The sequence below is a fragment of the Entelurus aequoreus genome, linkage group LG10 (assembly GCF_033978785.1).
Source record: "Entelurus aequoreus isolate RoL-2023_Sb linkage group LG10, RoL_Eaeq_v1.1, whole genome shotgun sequence".
Classification (NCBI taxonomy): Eukaryota; Metazoa; Chordata; class Actinopteri; order Syngnathiformes; family Syngnathidae; genus Entelurus; species Entelurus aequoreus.
In genome coordinates, this window is record NC_084740.1 from 15,572,034 (window position 1) to 15,587,259 (window position 15,226).

The 15,226-nt window shown below is 37.8% G+C and overlaps 1 protein-coding gene across 1 annotated transcript in view; it reads left to right on the forward strand.

The window, feature by feature from the left end:
* The window catches only part of spa17 (sperm autoantigenic protein 17), a 39,298-nt gene extending 24,329 nt beyond the window's left edge, over positions 1 to 14,969 (forward strand). Inside the window, exon 6 of the mRNA XM_062060190.1 lies at positions 14,402 to 14,969. The gene's annotated coding sequence lies outside the window, so the exon portion shown is untranslated. The remainder of the gene's footprint in view (positions 1 to 14,401) is intronic.
* The last annotated feature ends 257 nt before the right edge of the window (positions 14,970 to 15,226 follow it).

Sequence of the window (15,226 nt, forward strand, 5' to 3'; positions counted from 1 at the left end):
AAGCAGGGAGGTAACTGGTACCATTTGTATAGTCGTTGGTATGACTCGGCCGGGGTTTGATCTCACGACTTCCCGATCTCAGGTCAGACACTCTAACCACAAGGCCACTGAGCTTTTGTAATGGAAAATAATGGATTAGATATATATAGCGCTTTTCTAGACAAGGCGCTTTACAGAGAAGTGGGAACCCATCATTTATCCACTCCACATTCACACCTGGAGGTGGTAAGCTACATTGCTGCCAGTTTGCGCCTACGGGCCCTCCGACCACCACCCATCATTCATTCACCAGAGCGGCACTGGGGGCAAGGGTGAAGTGAAGCCAACCTGAAACTCTCAAGTGTCTGGCACGGCTGCTCTACCTATCACGCCATGCCGCCCCTAACACTTTTGTTTGTGTTCATGTGCTAATAAATGTTAGTTTGTTTAAAAAATAAATCTATTTAATGATGTATCATTATTAAAAGTGAGTTAATAATGATATCATAATAATGTTTTGTTTTCTTACATTTCAAAGTCTCATTTACAAGTATTGGAACAGTAAACTTTGCATGCACTTGCAATTCCAAGATGTCAGATGGCAGTTTGGATAGGCTACGCTGTGTTGCCTCGTCAAAAAGTAGTCTTTGCCATTAAGCTGTATCAAGTATGTTGCTGTGCCCTGAAGAGTGTTAATACTGTAAGTGTTGTACTTATTACACCCCAGCTGTTTGATTGTAACATGCATCTTAGTTGTAGTTTTCATTAACATGGTGTTAATGTTAAAATTGCTAATGCTAATCAGTAGCATCTCTGTGGCAAATCCGATGTAAATTAGCATCGAGCTAGCACATTTTCTAAAAGTAGAGCCTTACTGTACGTTCGAGTGTTTTCTATCATGCATACTTGCTCTGTTGGCATGGAAAATTGCAACATTACCTAGAGGCAGTTTGACTGAGTCCACTCTGAGTGCTTTGTTTGCCCGCCAAGTGGTGGGCCGGGGACGTGACATCAGGTGCAAAAAAGGTACCAAAATATGGCACTGCGGATTTTACATGAATCGATACTCTATAGTATTCGGGCATTGCCTATGAAAGTACATAATCCCTACCTATTTTGCTACATTAGGAAACAAACTATTAAAAACAGCTCCTATATGATGCAGTTCACTGTAAGCTATAACCACAATAATGGCGAAGTTGGTAGAGTGGCTGTGCCAGCAATCGGAGTGTTGCTGGTTACTGGGGTTCAATTCCCACCTTCTACCTTCCTAGTCACGTCCGTTGTGTCCTTGGGCAAGACACTTCACTCTTTGCCTCTGATGGCTGCTGGTTAGCGCCTTGCGTGGCAGCTCCCGCCATCAGTGTGTGAATGTGTGTGTGAATGGGTAAATGTGGAAATACTGTCAAAGCGCTTTGAGTACCTTGAAGGTAGAAAAGCGCTATACAAGTATAACCCATTTATCATTTATAATAATAAACAATAATATGATAATGATGTGTCCGAAGGGGCTGGTGCACTTTCAATATTAGTGGTGTCATCCATGCTTAAACAATCCACAAGACTGCAGCTAGGTGACAGCCATTCTCAAGCTAGTCAACAATTTTTTTATGTGTCATAGATTGAGTTATTAAACTGACCTTGGAAAATATTGAATATTGTTATCACAGCTCATTTAATAATGTATTTTGATTTTCAGTGAATGCGGTGGTTTCTACAGGTGGGAACAACCAAAAGGTTGTAATAAAAAAACTATTGTCATTCCTTGTAAATAGACTCAAATTTACCAAGAGGAGAAATGGAGAGAACATTTGGAGGCAATGTGGGTGACTGACTGACCTTTACAGTCTATCAAAATAAAAGCACAAGTGTAACGTCCCCATGCATGCATGCCGTGGTCCTCCCAGCAGGAGGAACGCAGCCGGCCCCAGGAGGAGGAGGACATAATGGACATCCCGCTGGATGACCCTGAGGCCAACAGAGCAGCCGCCAAGATCCAGGCCGGCTTCCGTGGTCACATGACCCGCAAGAAGATGAAGCCAGAGGACAAAGCGGAAGCAGAGGAGGTGAGCAACGTGCACCACTGCAGCCGAGGAGTTCACTGGGTGGTGCAATGCTCTTTATGAAAGCAATTCAATTCCAATTGAAATGACAGTCACGCCTTAATTTGCATGTTACATCCTGGACAAAAACACCATTTGAAATCCATACATAACTAATGAAACCATTTGGAGCCGGTCTTCTAAGCTATTCTATGAGTGATTAATGCAATGTATAACCGAGCGACTCATTTAATTACCCCATAGGCTCTCCAACAAGCAACAGCTGATTGAATGCTCTCTCAAAGCGCTGATAAATGAAACCAACTACACTCGACGTGTAGTTGTTAAATCACCAGTGGGAGAATTTAAATGTTAATTGAGCATAAAAGTCGTCACTCTCCAGAAGACATTACAATTAAAGCAGCTGAACATCTGAAAAATGAAATGAGAACAAGTAGATATTCAACCCCTTAAATGATCATTAATTACTTACTTACTGCCCCTTGTGCCTCCATTGGCATGTCGGGCTGCAACAAATTTCCTCCACTTCTGTCGGTCCTGGGCCAGCTTCCGAATAGAATCCCATGTGTGACATAGGTCATTCAATTCTCTCTGTACTGTTCTGCGCTCATGTTCTTGGGTCGTCCCCGCTTTCTCCTCCCTTCAGGTATCCAGTGAAGAGCTACACGAGTGATATTCAGAGCATCCATTCTGAGAATAAGCCCAATCCATTTCCATTGTCTTCTCAGGACAATGGTCACCATGTCCTCTTGTTTACATTGGGTGAATAGTTCTTCATTCATGATTTTGCAAGGCCAGAACATTTGAAAGATCTTTCTGAGGCTCTTTGTATGGAAGACTGAGAGATTATTGAAGTCTTTCTCCATCATCCTCCAGCACTCCGATCCATATAGCAAGGTGGAGAGGACACAGCTCTGGTATAGTCAAAATCGCAAAATCGAGGTCTTCCAACATGGAGAAAATTGACCATCTGATACCACACGGGTAATCTTCAGTTGTTCGCTTCAGTACCCAGTCAATGGTCATTATGAAGAGAAGCGCAGACATGACACATCACTGCCTAACCCCTGACTTAACTTCAAGCTTTATACCACTTTTCCCACACTGTATGAAAAGTTGGAGAAAAAGCTCTTTCTAGATAACACAATATCCTCTGGTATCCCATGTGATCGAAGTATTCGCCACAAGCTCTCTCTATGTATACTGTCGAATGCCTTCTCAAAATCGACCAAGTTGATATACAAACGTTTGTAAATCTGTCTCTGCCATTCTGTGCACTGCTCTATGATGTTGCACATTGTAAATATTGGTCGATACAGCCTCTTCCTGTGCACAACTCTGCTTATTCTTCTCTAAGCTGTTGGTCTACTGCATCTGTCATACGCTGAACAATGATCTTCAAATAAATCTTACTTGGATTCGAGGGGAAAATGTGATTCCACGCCAGTTATTACAATTTCTGCAGCTTCCTTTTTTGAGGTTTTTGACGATGATGCCGTCATTCCAGACCACTCACCTGGGATTTGCTTTCTCTACCGCACTGCTTTAAAAAGTGGTACAAAAAACTCTGCAGCAGCCTCTGGATTTACTTTAAACAGTTCTGCATGAATGTTTTGCTGTCCAGGAGATTTGCCGTTTCTTAAAGACTTAATTACAGAAATTATTTCATCTCTGGATGGAGGGTCAATGGTTATGATGAGGTCCTCTTCTGCTTCTTGAATTACTGCCTCTATTAGAGGTATTGGTCTGTTCAGTACTTCACTGGAATGCTCTGACCACCGAGCATCTTTTTCTGTATCTGTTGTAAGAATCTGTCTCTGTTGGTTAAGGATCTGTGCATCTGTTGTTCCTCTATACCAGGGGTGCTCATTACGTCGATCGCGAGCTACCGGTCGATCACGGAGGGTGTGTCAGTCGATCGCCAGCCAGGCATTAAAAAAATAGTCCTAAAAAGGAGCGATCATAAATCTTCACTATGACGTCACTTTCGTCACTCGATTGACATTCACGGCACCCGAGGGTCTTCTGAGATGACGCTGGCTGCTGCCAGCTCATTATTAAGAAAAAATTACACACAGGAAGGCGAGAAACACTTTGTATTTCAACAGACTCTGGCGCCGTACCTGTCGTCAAAACTCCAAAGACCGACTGCACAGTTGCACAATAAAAGCGCTGCTTCATCCTGCCTGCACTAACAAAATAAGAGTCTCAGAAAGCTGGCGTGCACAAGCTAGCAAGCTACGGAGTTTGCCGCCAATGTATTTCTTTTAAAGTGTATACAAAAGAGTACGGAAGCTGGACAAATAAGATGCCAAAAACCAAACACTTTAATGTGGTATTGGACATTAAGGAGGACTTTTTTTCTCCTCCATTTGAAAATGCGGACGTTATCAGCACCACTGTCTGATTCCTATCAATGCAAGTCATCCGAATCAGGTAATACACCAACTTATATTCTTGTCTTCATGAAAGAAAGGAATCTATATGTGTTAAACATGCTTGCATTATCTTTAAACACCTTTAACTTGTTAACAATATTAACTATATGTGTTAAACATGCGTGTATAATCTTTAAACACCTTTAACTTGTTAACAATATTAACTATATGTGTTAAACATGCTTGCATTATCTTTAAACACCTTTAACTTGTTAACAATATTAACTATATGTGTTAAACATGCTTGTATTATCTTTAAACACCTTTAACTTGTTAACAATATTAACTATATGTGTTAAACATGCTTGTATTATCTTTAAACACCTTTAACTTGTTAACAATATTAACTATATGTGTTAAACATGCTTGCATTATCTTTAAACACCTTTAACTTGTTAACAATATTAACTATATGTATTAAACATTCTTGTATTATCATTAAACACCTTTAATTTATTAACAATATTAAATATATGTGTTAAACATGCTTGCATTATCATTAAACACCTTTAACTTGTTAACAAAAACATATATTTCATAAATAAGTAAATATAAATTATATATATGAATGAGGTAGATCCCCGCGACTTGATCAATTGAAAAGTAGCTCGCCTGCAGAAAAAGTGTGAGCACCCCTGCTCTATACTTTCCACTGATTATTTTGGTGAGCTTGTACACTTTCTCTTGTTCTCCTTTCGTTACTGCATCTTCTGCTTGTGCTGCGAGACCATCAAGGTATTTCTTTTGATCTGTTCTTGCCTTTTTCTTTACTGACTTGTTCACTTCTTGGTACTGTTGGTTTTAATTCTATTTTAACTTTTGGACTTTGAGTTAATTACAAGTTTCTTTATTTCGTTTTGCTTCTTGATGGTGTCCCATGTGTCTGCTGAAATCCATTCCCACTTTTCATTTACTTTGTAACCCAGGCGTGCTTCATTAGTCTGAATGAATGTGGTCTTGGTTCTATCTCACATATCATTCATTTCTTGAGATTCACCAAGATCTGCTATGGCTTTAAACCTGTTGTTCAGTAACAGCGCAAACACATTTCTAACCTTGGGGTCTTTCAGTTTTGCACCATCACACTGTCTCCTTCCTGTTTTCTTGATGCCTGATTTCCTTAGCTTCACTCTTACTAATGCTACGACTAGATAGTGGTCGCTACTGGCATCAGCCCCCCTCATCACTTTGACGTCAAGGAGTGACCGTCTCCAGGTACCATTTGTCATGATGTGGTCAATCTCGTTTTTGTCTCTGAAATTTGGCAAAATCCAAGTTATTTTATGGATGTTTTTATGTGGAAAGAATGTCTCTCCGATGACATTGGTAGCACAAAGATCACCATGTTGTTGTAATTTTCTACTTTTGTACTCAAGTCTCCCATTATAATTTGTATGTCATGTCCTGGAATGCCACTTGTACTTGACCATAGAAGTCATTTTTATTGAGATCATCACTGTCATTTGTTGGAGCGTAGCATTGGAGAATTGTGGTGTTTATTTGTTTTCCTTTCAACCGAATTTTGATCAGCCTCTTGTTGATAGATTTCCATTCCATTACGCTTTTTTTAAACTCCTTTCCTCAATATGATTGCAACTCCCTTGTAGTGTAGGTTGCCATCTCTCCCGGAATACAACACAGTTTATCCAATCTCTCTGTCTCTCTCCCAATGATTTGGTCATCGGAGGGACAGTCTTTCCACATAAAAGCATCCATAAAATAACTTGGAACTTTCCAGATCTTGTCCATCTTTATTCGTCTATTCCAAGGATATCAGTCTTGATAATGCTTTATTTCTGATGTAACTTATGCTAGCTTCCCAGTTTCATACAGTCCTCACATTCCAAAAAACAATCTTAGTTCTACATTAAGACTTCTGATTTCCTTTCAGTGGCTTCCTTCCGACTTTCACCACTGCCATTCATAGATGCATCAACTAATTACTTTGAAAGCCCATCACACCAGAACATTTTGGTTATATTAGTTGCTGTTTCCCTTAACGTATTGCTTTTCACAGGACAGGGTTGTTAGGCCTGTGCTCAACCCTCAACCTGGAGGGCCAGTGGATCACTCTTTGTCTGAAACCTCATATTTGACCTGTCTGGTTTGGGTAACCCTAACAGGTGCTGAAGCTCCCGCCAGCATAGCTCTCGAGATCACCGGGACACTGTAGCTCCTTGACCACAACAAGGTTGTGATCCTCCGAGAAGCTTAAATGATCATGTTGTTAGTTTATGGTGGGTTTTGAGGTTGTGATCCAACACCAGACTTGTGTAACCCACTTGCTGACTGAATTTCCACCCTTATATATGTATGTATAAGGGGGGTGTATTTATAGCCGCAAGTGCATTAAACATGGAATAGACTTCTTTAGGCCAAGCAGAATTAATGAAGCTGTCAGACTTAATACTGAGTCTCCCACGGGGGTAGACCCCCTGTTTTACATAGGTTTTTTTTTTTTTTTACCCCATTTCACAGTGTACTGCAAAGAAAGTACCACTTGTGTGAACATACCATTTTAGAGACAAAACATTAAATTCATAATAAAGTTTAAACTTGGTGTGACATTATAATACATTAAATGAACATTAGTACAAGTGCAATGATGGGTGCACCTGTACCACAAAGGTAATCTATTATACAATCAGTTGCATGTATAGTGCATGTCGTGGCATACGTAATGCGCATAATTATTTATATGAATCTCTATAATTCATATCTGATTTAAAGTGTAGAACATGTAGAACACAAGTCAAAATGTGTGTTTACCACATTGCTCAAGCTGAAAAACAATACATTTTCTTTTATATGCAGTGTAAAATGTCAAACAATCAGGTATGCTCAAGTCATAGATAGGCAGTGCTCTGTGCAACTTGCTCGCCAAATGCCAAACAAAGTAAAAGAAGAAGAAGACATATCTGGGCTTTTGCCCTGGTGGAAGATCAAAAGTCAAAGCGGAAACCAATTGTGTTACTATCTTAATTACTTTGGATATTGAAGTGTTTTGAGCAGCAGAAAAAGATACAATAATTCCTTGATTTTTTGTTAGTTATCTATTCCAAAAGTGTTAACAAAAAGCAAATGGTATAAAACCAAACAATTGTTACCCTGAATAAATAATGTTAATTCAATTAATTTGTTGCACACATTTAAAAATATGAACACAAAACACATTTAATAAAGAATAATTATAATTTTTCATGCAGAAAAAAATGCTAAAATACTTATAAATGAGGAATGAAATTGATAAATTAACATTTAACATCACTTTCCCTTTATTGAAGTTGGCAAAGACAACAATGAGCGGAGAAGGAGGAGAGGACGGCCACTTTGTACATAGCTACATTCAGAAAGTAGTCTTCCTTTTTTCCACATTTTGTTATGTTACAGCCTTATTACAAAATAAAAATAAATTCATGTTTGTCTCAAAAATTCTACAGACAATACCCCATAATGACAATGTGAAAATGTTTTTTGTAACCAAAAAGAATGTGGAAAAAGTGAAGGACTGTAAATACTTTCCAAATGCACTGTTAACTTTTTAAAATGTACAGTGTTTCTCACCTTCTTTATCAAAGTGCTGGCACTCGGCCATGAGGGATTCTTTGTTTGGGCACTAACAAGTTTGTTAAGCGCAATGACTGGCCATGTACGATAACCTAGACCAGTGGTCCCCAACCACCGGGCCGCGGCCGATTGGTACCGGGCCGCACAAGAAATGTAAAAAAAATTTAAAAAATATATATATATATATATATATATATTTATTTTTTTTAATTATTAAATGAACATAAAAAACACAATATATACATTATATATCAATATAGATCAATACAGTCTGCAGAGATACAGTCCGTAAGCACACATGATTGTATTTCTTTATGAAAAAATAAATAAATAAATTACCCCAATTCAAACTGCGTGTAAAGCTGCAGTGACCAAAAATATTACTTGTTTTTAACCAATACTTTGGCCTACTACGCTACTGTATTTTAATGTTTGTCATTATGATGATATTTCTTAAGTTTTTTCTGAGGTGGTACTTGGTGAAAAAAGTTTGAGAACCACTAATATCATGCATTTCTAGTTCCAGCTATGTCCAGTTACATATTTCCTTTTTTTTTATTAAGTAATAGTCAATATTGGAACACACAGAATACAGAACACACAGAAGCTAGTACAAATAATACAGAAGAAATATAAACAATAAAGAGATAGTTTGACAAAAATAGACTATCTTTGAATATTTATTAAAAGTAAAATAATGCTATTCAGTAACAGCAGAAGAGAAAGTCAAATACAGATAGGCAAAGTAGACATTGAAAGTGTAAAATACATCTAATTTATAGGTGTAATAATAAATGATCAAATGAACTGGGAATTACATGTAAAAAAATAATTACAACATAATAAGGTGGCAATAATTATGTCAGTATTGAATAAAATTAATCCATAATATTTACTGTTCATTAGTGTTACCATATCTGAGTTGTTTGTGCAGCAATATGGTAAAATAACTACAAAAGTACACTTACAAAAAAGGTCAGTTAGAATAATGCATAACGTTGGATATAGAGAATATACAAACCCTTTATGTATTGAATCATACATGCTGAAATTCAATGATTTGGTGCATTTGCAAACAGCTAAAATTATGCAAAAAGCAAACAATAAGCTGCTACCCAATAGTGTACAACAATTATTCTCAGCAAAAAAGGATAAATATAACCTTCGGAAAACATTGACTTAAAACATCTGTATGCACGTGCAACACTTAAAACTTTTAGCATATCAGTATGTGGAATTAAATGATAGAATGGATTAAGCAAAGAATAAATGATAAATGATAAATGGGTTATACTTGTATAGCGCTTTTCTACCTTCAAGGTACTCAAAGCGCTTTGACAGTATTTCCACATTCACCCATACATTCACACACTGATGGCGGGAGCTGCCATGCAAGGCGCTAACCAGCACCCATCAGGGGCAAAGGGTGAAGTGTCTTGCCCAAGGACACAACAGACGTGACTAGGATGGTAGAAGGCGGGGATTGAACCCCAGTAACCAGCAACCCTCCGTATGCTGGCACGGCCACTCTACCAACTTCGCCACGCTGTCCAACCAAACAATGTACTAATATTTAATTTAAAGTGCCAATGATTGTCACACACACACTAGGTGTGGCGAAATTACCCTCTGCATTTGACCCATCACCCTTGATCACCCCCTGGGAGGTGAGGGGAGCAGTGAGCAGCAGTGGTGGCCGCGCCCGGGAATCATTTTTGGGGATTTAGCCCCCAATTCCAACCCTTGATGCTGAGTGCCAAGCAAATATGATCCAGTTTAAGAAACTGTTCAAGCTTAAAGTGTTAACAAAGTACACGGAAGAAGAATCCTGATGAACATCTTGAACCTTATTAAAAAAATGGCATCATCTCATTCATCTCATTTTGTGAATCACAACTTACTTAACTATTTATTTATGAGAATTGTATTTATTATTTATTTATTTAATTAGTTTGTGTTACAAATTGAGCACAAGAAGTGAACAAACAAATGTGTTTTAATTTGAAGTGGAAAAGGGGTAGGATTATTAATTAAACTCTGATTCTTCCTATTCCTTTTTGGACATGTAATGAAAAAATGGAAATATTGTATCTGTATACGTGTTTGTAATAAATTAAAACCATAATATGCAGTGGAACCTTTAAAATAAAATACTTAATTTAGATCAACTTTTCCAAAATAGGCCTCTAAAGTTAAGTTCATACAACTGTGATGCCACACCTTATCATTAGTTAATTGGTATCATAAGCTTAGTTCAGTAACGCGCATTAAAATTGTTTTGCTTTTTCTTTGGCTTCTGTGGCTTTTTTGCAACATAAAAAGGAGGAGACTTGACACGAGGTGTTTTAGAGAAGAATGTGCACAAGTAAAGCAGTAATACTCCAGCATTGCATGTGTTTTATTGTATCTATGTGCTATTATTATTTATTATTATTTGCTATTATTAATCACAATATTATGTCAGACCCACTCGACATCCATTGCTTTCGGTCTCCCCTAGAGGGGGAGGGGGGGGGGGGTTTACCCACATATGCGGTCCTCTCCAAGGTTTCTCATAGTCATTCACATTGACGTCCCACTGGGGTGAGTTTTCCTTGCCCATATGTGGGCTCTGTATCGAGGATGTCGTTGTGGCTTGTACAGCCCTTTGAGACACTTGTGATTTAGGGCTATATAAATAAACATTGATTGATTGATTGATTGATATTATTAACAGTGGTGAAATTATACTTGTATACTTTTTGTAGAAATTGTCAAGTTTAGAACAAACATCTTGGAATTTGACTTTAGACCAGGGGTGTCGAACTCATCTTAGATCGGGGGCCACACGGAGAAAAATCTACTCCCAAGCGGGCCGGACTGGTAAAATCACGACACGATAACTTAAAAATAAAGACAACTTCAGCTTGTTTTCTTTGTTTAAAAATAGAACAAGCACATTCTGAAAATGTACAAATCATAATGTTGTTGGTGGGTTTTTAAACTTACATGTTGCGATTATTAGCCTTCTATCTTATTTGTCGTTATTTATCTTTTCTGAATAAATGATGTGATAATGTAACAAAACAGATTTGCACACTGTGTTTGAGTAATTTATGATACCCGACATGACTTTTGCTACTAGTATATAACGACGTACCATTTACAAATGGACATTCGTAGGTTGCTTCTCTTTCTTCCCCTCCATTTTTCTGCATTCTTTCGTATCTCAAGTTATCATTACGTATATGTATTGTTGCATTTGAACAATTGTATTGTTGATAATAAAGGTAAAGTACTGGTATTGTTTATTATCAATAGCACTATTTCTATTGGTATTCATATTGCTCCATTTTTAGTGTAATAATGCTCATTGTCATTTCTGTATTTTTTTTTTAAATTTTCGCTAACTGCTTATTTGCTATTACTTTTACCATCATATTTGTACATGTCGTATTTGCTGATGTTGCTCTGTTGTTGTTGTTGTTGTTGTTGTGTTTGCTGTTGTTGTTTTTGTCTCTCTGTCTAATCCCCCTCTTGTCCCCACAATTCCCCCCTCTGTCTTCCTTTTTCTCTCTTTCTATCCCCTCCTGCTCCGGCCCGGCTGCACCAAATGATAATATAAATACATTTAATAAAGTCAAAATACAGGTAAGGCAACAAGAGAAGTATCCTACACTTCTCTTTTGTAAAGTAAATCTGAACAGCCGATATGGGCATCTACATCTGCTATATGATTTGCCCGAGAAGCTGGGCAGGACATTATTAAAAAAACAAAAACAAAAAACAAAAAAAACAAATGGACATTCGTGACAAAATCACGACAACTCATAGGATGGGCTAGACCAGGGGTTTTGAAACATTTTTCACAAAGTACCACCTCGGAAAACACTTGGCTCTCCAAGTACCACATAGTGACCAACATTTAAATGCAGTAGCGTAGTAGGCCTAAAATCCAATGAAAACAAGGCAGAGGTTTTATTTAACAAGTATATTAAATATATATATATTTGGGACGGCGTGGCGCAGTTGGGAGAGTGGCCGTGCCAGCAACCTGAGGGTTCCTGGTTCGATCCCCACCTTCTACCAACCTCGTCACGTCCGTTGTGTCCTTGGGCAAGACACTTCACCCTTGCTCCTGATGGGTCGTGGTTAGGGCCTTGCATGGCAGCTCCCACCATCAGTGCGTGAATGTGTGAATGTGGAAATAGTGTCAACTCGCTTTGAGTACCTTGAAGGTAGAAAAGCGCTATACAAGTATAACCCATTTAACCCATTTTACACATGGTTTAACCAGTAACACTGTTTGAATAGTCATTTAAGTGATTATTTGGTATACTACTAGATCAGGAGTGTCAGAAAAATCTCCTCCCAAAAGGGCCGCACTGGTAAAATCACGGCACGATAACTTAAAAATAAAGACAACTTCAGATTGTTTTCTTTGTTTAAAAATAGAACTAGCACATTCTGATATTGTACAAATCATTTTTTTTAATTTTTGTCCTGTCCAGCTTCTCAGGCAAATCATATAGTTGATGTAGATGCCCATATCGGCTGTTCAGATTTACTTTACAAAAGAGAAGTGTGGGATACTTCTCTTGTTACCTTATTTGTATTTGACTTTATTAAATGTATTTATATTATCATTTGGTGCAGCCGGGCCATAGCAGGAGGGGATAGAAAGAGGAAAAAAGGAAGACGGAGGGGGAGATTTTGGGGGATAAGACAGAGAGACAAAAACAACAACAGCAAACACAACAATAACAACAACAACAACAATAGAGCAACATCAGCAAATACGACATGTACAAATTTGATGGTAAAAGTGATAGCAAAAAAGCAGTTAGCGAAATAAATAATAATACAGAAATGACAATGAGCATTATTACACTACAGCAATACAAATACCAATAGAAATAGCGTTATTGATAATGAACATTTGATGAAAATTTACAAATCATAATGTCGTTGGGTTTTTTTTACACTTACATGTTGTGGTTAATAATAATATTCTATCTTTGTCGTTATTTATATTTTCTGAATAAATGATGTGATAGTGTTTATCAGTCAACTCATTAGTGTTCATTTTCAATTTATCAAGATAAAAAAAAATTCTATCAAAATCAAATTACATTATGTTATTTATGTAGTTTGATCATTTTCCTCGACTGATGTACTAACATCATGTGGTTTATTTTGTACATATGTAGCATCATCTACAAAGATACAAATAATTGCTATTGCGAAATCCAGTGGACACATTTAGAACAGCTGCTTCTTTCATTCAAAAATTTCAGGTTAATTTTTATATTTAGCAAACTCAACACGTGGGCCGGATAAAACCTGTTTGCGGGCTTGATCTGGCCCGCGTGCCGTACGTTTGACACCCATGCTTTAGAGCAGTGGTTCTCAAATGGGGGTACGTGTACCCCTTGGGGTACTTGAAGGTATGCCAAGGGGTACGTGAGAGTTTTTTTAAATATTCTAAAAATAGCAACAATTCAAAAATCCTTTATAAATATATTTATTGAATAATACTTCAACAAAATAAATGTTTAGAATTAAGTTCATGAATCCAGATCGATCTCTATTACAATCCCCAAAGAGGGCACTTTAGGTTGATGATTACTTCTATGTGTGGAAATCTTTATTTATAATTGAATCACTTGTTTATTTTTCAACAAGTTTTTAGTTATTTTTATATATTTTTTTCCAAATAGTTCAAGAAAGACCACTACAAATGAGCAATATTTTGCACTGTTATACAATTTAATACATCAGAAACTGATGACATAGTGCGGTATTTTACTTCTTTATCTCTTTTTTTTCAACCAAAAATGCTTTGCTCTGATTAGGGGGTACTTGAATTAAAAAAAATGTTCACATGGGGTACATCACTGGAAAAAAGGTTGAAAACCACTGCATTAGAGGATGCACGGTGCACTTAAGACCTTTTAAAACAAAATATATCAGTGTGTTAGTCTCATGCGGGGACGGCGTGGCAAAGTTGGGAGAGTGGCCGTGCCAGCAATCTGAGGGTTCCTGGTTCAATCCCCAGGTTCTACCATCCTAGTCACGTCCGTTGTGTCTTTGAGCAAGACGCTTCACCCTTGCTCCTGATGGGTCCTGGTTAGCGCCTTGCATGGCAGCTCCCGCCATCAGTGTGTGAATGTGTGTGTGTGAATGGGTGAATGTGGAAATAGTGTCAAAGTGCTTTGAGTTCCTTAGAAAGGTAGAAAAGTGCTATACAAGTACAACCCATTTACCATTTTACCATTTACCATGTGTGTGCTGGAGGCTGTTACCGTGACGATAACAGTGTAACTGAGGTGGTTATTGTATTACTCAATGCCACTTTCCTATTTCTGTTTTTAGAGACAGGAGGATCGGGGGCAGTAGGGAGTGATGACACAGCTGTGCCAGAGCAGTGATGGCCCCTTTCCTGCCCTGGATGAAGAAAGAAAGAGACGTAGGAGGGTCTTAAGCAAGGTAGCAAGCAAGTATATGGTTGCCTGGCACAAGCTGGCTGGGTTGGGTTTTCAGGCACACCTATGTACCACTTTTTTAATTGGTTTATTCCTGTTCAGCATAAGTTAGGTACTAGAAAATGAACAGTTTGAGGATGTGTTTTTTTTTCCCTTTTTTTTTGTCAACTTCTGCTTCTCCAGTAGTCTTCATTAGTGCGGATGTCTTTGACCCACAATTTGCGACTCACTGCATGTACTTGTGAAACTTCTGGTGGTGTGCTACTTTTTAGATTCGTGAATGTGAAAATGAATGTGCTCTAAATGCAGAACAGAGCTTACGTGTGCATCATCGGCGTTAGACTTCCGTGGCTTATATTGTTGCTTGTTTACTGGTATCTTATTATTACTTACCCGATGACTCGCTCGCAAAAATAATTAAAGATTCAAAAATAAAAAAAATCACCTCAAGAAATGGAGCTACGGGTATGTTGTATTCTTTCTTTTGCAGTTTGCCTTCATTTTTGTTCTTAAAAATCAGATCTTCCGGAGAAATTTGCATATTTTTACATGCATTTGATACAACTGGATCTACATAGTCTCTCTCGTTGTGTTGGTGGGTTTAACTTGTGCTTAGGCAGGTTTAAGAAATGCTTTTTGTTCACATTTTTAGAGCTTTTAACGTTCTTAAAAAAAACTAAAAAGTTTGTTGTTTAGCCATGTTTGCACTGATAAA